We start from the raw sequence: 5,471 nt of genomic DNA, 5'->3' as shown, positions 1-5,471 counted from the left end.
TAAATCTTTTTGGCACTTTATTGTATGCTTTTTTGTCTAGGTGTATTACACTCTTTGCACTTTGTCATTGTAGAATCCAAATTACTGTAGATTCTGGAAATTAGCTTTTCAAGTGAAGTTTGACATAATCCCATTAAAGTAGTTTATAGTTTCAAAATCTTTTCTCAACTAAAAGAAGGGAGATATTAAAATGCCAATTTTCTAATACCTTTACAATGCCATTTTAAGCAGAGTTACGCCCTTCTAAGACCATTGAAGTCAATAGGCTTAGAAGGTTGTAGCTGTGTTCAGGATTGCTCTGTTAGTGTGCCACTTAACCATGGTTCTGTAGGAAACTAAAGTGTTACAAAGTAATAATGTTGTATACTTGGTAAATGACTCTGTGAAATTAACATTTCAGTTGCATTATTTTGACCAGTGCACAGTGCAATGGAAAGATTTGTCTTGAGCACTAGTGTTGGATGTCTCTCACATTCTTCTGATTGCTTTATTATAATCTCAGTAGGTTTATGAATGAAGGGATGCACATTCAGAGCTTTTCTGCATAAAGATATAGTTTGAAACTCAAAATGTCATTTTTCATATGACTAGCACTCTTTATAGGTTTGTGCTTATTCTTGAGCAAGAGAACTATAGAAAAGACTTGAGAGAATAGCCAGAATTATTCCAGCGTTTGTTACATAACATAATGCTGTTATCTCTTACCAGATAGGTATATCATGTAAATCTAAAGAAACATTGAAAATGGCATTGGAAAACTGTAACTGTATAAGACTGTTTATTGTGATTGTAACTGTATTCTGGAGCTGGAACAATCTATATGATCACCTTATCTTAACTTTGTACTTATACCTTTAAAAGCTGTCCGGCAGCATAAGAAGAGCCACGTCCTTCCCACTTGCACTCCACCTGCCTTTGTCCTCCTGCCTACCATAGAGCAAAACTTGTTTCCATTTTACAGCAGGAGGGTCTAGGTGACCCCTTACACCACTTTGGCGCTTTAAAAAGTATTGACACCACTGAGATCAGCAATTCTTAACCATCAATTTGTATTTTGCATTGAAATGTGGCATGTCCCCATGGGAGACTTGTAGTCTTAGCAGACTTGTACTACGTGGCATCCAAACCAGTCACAGCATGAGACAGTTCTAGGCAGACATTTTAGATCAGGGTACTAGTTTGTGAAGCTTTAACCTGGATTGGTTAAGATTGAAGTGGTAACACTACTGAAAAGGTCCGGTGAACTGCAACTGTAGATTTAGGTGGACTGATTTGGAAGAGGAAATACTGTCCTGTGTAGCTGGTTGATTTAATAACATGGCTGAAATGCAGTGTTTCCAGTATGTAAGAACTTATGTGCCTTAGTGTATGATGATACAGACTATCCTATATTTTACAAGGGGAAAAATAGAAATGAATGTTAGTTGCTGCTTTCTGTAAATGAAGGAACTATAAAGGTACATATTACAGGTTTCCATGTATGTAGACAGTATCAAAAACCCTTTTTGATGAGAATTAAAACTAAGGCTTGCCTGTTTCGTACCCCTAAGAGCTTTGCTGCTCATATGAAGAGTTAAAGAGAAGGGCCTTCCCATGATCATCTCATAACATGCAGTACTGGCAATGGGGAATCCCACAGCCTTCCTAGATAACATTATCAGAAAACTGAAATCAAGTTACCTTTTAATTTCCTTGTACAGACAGACCATAAGTTCTGGTTATAAAGCTGTTGCCCACTTAACACCCATGCAATTAATCAAGGCTTCTTTAAAGAGTTAAAGTGGCATACACTTGCATGTGAATAAAACAACAGTTGTAAAAAATAAAGTATACTTCCTTCATTTTTAGATAATGTACCTATGGCATTAGGAGGGCTAAGAAAAGGGCTTCTTTCCGGTATGATGGGAAAGAACAATGCCTCTTCTAAACTATAGCCATGTAACCATTTGATTACCTGAAATTAAAAAGGGAAAGTAAGCTGTGGAGTATGTAGATACCTTTGAAGTATCAGTATTGTGTGTTAACACTTAATTTGCCCAATGTAGTGTGTTGACGCTGTTCACTAACTATATGCTGCTGTTGGGAAAAAAGTAAATATGAGCATCTTCTCAAGCTTTTAACCTTTACCTTAATATAACTATAATCGGTTATTTAAAGATAATTACAGATATGTAATGAATAAATATATTCTGCTGTAATTTACTAAAGTACAAAACACTAGCTTTATGGTCTAGGTTTAAATAAATAAATATTAATTGCACCTCAGTCACTAAAAGGCATGATCCATGGACACCCTAGTCTAAGCATGCATGCGGGTGGTGCTCAGGATTTAATATATTTTTCTTTTATCAGTACAACTGTTACAAGGGGGATTTTGTACAATACTCAAAAAAGGGAATTTTATCGGTTTTAAACCTTAAGTAGCTTTCATTTAGTTTATACAGTTTCCATGAATAATGGGCTAAGTGTGTGTAATTATTTTTAATAAAAGAATGTCTTAAATGTGTATGATTTTCAAATATGGTTTACATTCCTCTCTTAGAGGACTCACCGGTTTACTTAAATTGAGAATATGAAGTAAAGGATTTAATGCAAATGTAATATCAGTGTTTGTTTATAAACTTGAAAAAAAATTCAAGCACAAAATGAAGGTTTTTTTAAAAAAGGGTTTAATTAAGTGGATAAGGAGTGAAAGAACAAGTCACATAGGTCCTGGCACCTAATACAACCTGTGAGGTGGTTACTTTGGAACTTATAACTGTTTACAGTATAGAATTGTTCCATTGAATCACAAAATAATTACACTATGTAACATTTTTCAACAGCATTTTTGTTATATTTCTGCATATATACACAGTTAATCCAAAATGATTCCCTATGTGACAATAATGCTTTAAGTACAAAAGTCAATGTCATTTTGTATTTTTTTTTATCCTGCCAAAGTAATGAAGGATTTCTTTGTGTTCTTGTCAGAATAACCACATTGCATTACAGTGTCTTAAAATGAATAAATCCAATTTTGCCACATATGGTCTCCATTTTTGTTGTACTTTAGATTACCAGCTGGCATCGATAAGACTCCGCTACTCAGTGTCTGAACCTGTTCCTGAACCTTCAGTGAACCTGTTCATCATCATCATTACCATTATATATATTATAATAAAATGGGGGTTAATGGCAATTATTAAAAGCTACACATAAAGGTTACTACGTAAGTGGGAGGTTCCCTAGGTCAGTAGAAACATGGGGGTTTTGTAAATGAAACTCTTTGTAGAACTGTACTTTAAGACGAATTGGAAGCATCAGTTGGTACAAAATACAGTTGCTCAATTCCTGGTACATGTTGAATTTGTAGGTTGGGTTTTAAATTTTATTGGCTTTGTAGCTGGCTTGATTTTCTTCCTTGTATTTTTATGAAGTTGTTGGATTATACTGTGAGCTATCTTGAGCTGTTAGGGAATAGATGGGATTTAAGTTTTAAGTTAATAAAATGAAAATAAGTTTACTGAATTGGTTGAGGCACCAGTGCAAAGATATACCCTAATGTCAAGTGGAGAGTGCTTTAAATTAGGAATTTGTACCACACAATGTTATTCTTTTTGTTTGGATTTTTAGTAACTTTTTATTCATGTTTGTAATTACATGAGTTTATCCTTTGGTTCTATTTGTTGTAATGTGAAAGAGTTCCAGTTATAATATTTTTTTTCTGCAAGCAATCAAGTTAAAATTCTCATAGATATTGAAGTTGTCCTCCCTGCCAAATTTCAGATAGATAAAAGAAAGTATTCATGTTTATAAGTTATTCAAATTCTCTTGGGAACAGGGAAGTATTTGGCACCCTAAGAAAACAGATAATGGTCTGAAAAATTATGGTGCTGTTCTGTGTTCATATAGGATCCATTGAACAGTCCCTCGCAGAAACCTGTCACTGCACAGTGAGAATATCCTGTTTGCTTTGGCCAACATGCTTCCTGCCAATTACATCTGCTCCCCCATTCTTTTCCTCTCCTCTGCCCTCATTGGACTGAAACAACATCAGCAGGATGCTAAAGTATCAATGAGCAACAGCGTTTCTTGTCTGCTTCGAAATTTTAATTTTTAAATTTGAATTTGGTAGAATAGCTGTACTAAATAATGGAATATATTTAGTTCAGTTCTTGCTACTCTATATCATTCTACATAGCTCCTTTTACAATGTGTGAAGATTAGGCAATCTGTATTATGAATTGTTCACTATGTAGAGCAACTTGAATTGACTTCGTTGCAATGGTCATAAAGTATACAACAGTCTGAGTGGTTTCAGGAAGTTGTAAAGATTTTTCTTTATTCCAAGATAATGTGTTTCCTGTTCAAGTTCATCATAGTTCTGCAAATTCATTTATCACAATCCAACAAAAGCTTAGGCATGCTTCACTGTGTGTTCAATTGCTGCTATTGTGCTGTCTAACAGGGAACTTCACTGTATCCAGAAAACATCACGTACTACTGTGCTATTCAGCTCAGATATATATGTTGCAAGACTCCGTGGTTATATAAAAAAAAATAGGTACAACTTCTGCAATAGTTGGAAAATTCCATAATCCCTGTCTTTTATCTAGTTTCATTCACATCATATGCAAAGGAGTAGCAGGTTATGACAACCTAGCCCCATTCCCTCACTCAGATGCAGGATTTTCCCTCCATTTTTTCTTTCCTGTCTGGCTGAGCAGCCCCTTTATCTCTTATCATCTTTTCTTTTCTTTTCTTTTTTTGAGCCCCCAGAGGGGATTTTTTTTTTTTTTAAATCAAACTACAAAACACTTAAAGAAAAAAGGGAAGGGGGGATTACATATATAGGATAAAGCAAAAGAACCCACTACTAACTAAAAACCCAAGAGAGGAGATCTTCACTAGCTTAGTTACAGCAAATCTTCACTTCACTTAGATTATTATAAACTGAGTCAAACATTTGTATTGCTTTCTTTTTCTTTAACTCTTAAATTTAACTGTCTAGAAACAATCATCCCCTTTCAGAGTTCTCAAAGGCACAATTCAGAGTCCTTCAGCCTTCACTTCTCCTTTCCTCATCTCTTCCGCAGCTTATAAGGACTTTTTGGAGCGGCTGCCCCTTGCTCTGTCAGAGAGTCCTCCCCGGAAGAACACGAGTCCAGCTCGCCACTAGACTTGCTGTCCTCTTCTTTTTTCCCGTCCTCTGGTCTTCCCAGCTGAACCCTTAGGAATTCTTGAGCTTTCAGAACAGAGTCAATCTTTTCTTTTTATCCTTGATCATGAAAGTGATGACTTCTGGAAATAGCCATTTATATCCAATTGAGTTTGTCTGAAGAAAAAGCACAAGTTATTTGTACTTCTCCGTTGTCTTACTTCAAATGGAATATCCTTTAGCATTCTGATGGTATTTTCCCCCACTTTCAGGGGTATTCCAGCAACCGCTTTCAGGATTGCATCCCTCACATGCCTCTTCGAGAATCTTA

The 5,471-nt window shown here is 35.5% G+C and overlaps 1 protein-coding gene across 4 annotated transcripts in view; it reads left to right on the top strand.

The window, feature by feature from the left end:
• Nucleotides 1-5,471, top strand: part of RAB33B (RAB33B, member RAS oncogene family) — a 12,638-nt gene that overhangs the window by 1,913 nt on the left and 5,254 nt on the right. The gene's annotated exons all lie outside the window — the stretch shown is intronic.

The sequence above is a fragment of the Gekko japonicus genome, unplaced genomic scaffold (genome assembly GCF_001447785.1).
Source record: "Gekko japonicus isolate JY-2015 unplaced genomic scaffold, Gekko_japonicus_V1.1 scaffold11, whole genome shotgun sequence".
NCBI lineage: Eukaryota > Metazoa > Chordata > Lepidosauria > Squamata > Gekkonidae > Gekko > Gekko japonicus.
This window is presented reverse-complemented; position numbering and strand designations above follow the sequence as displayed.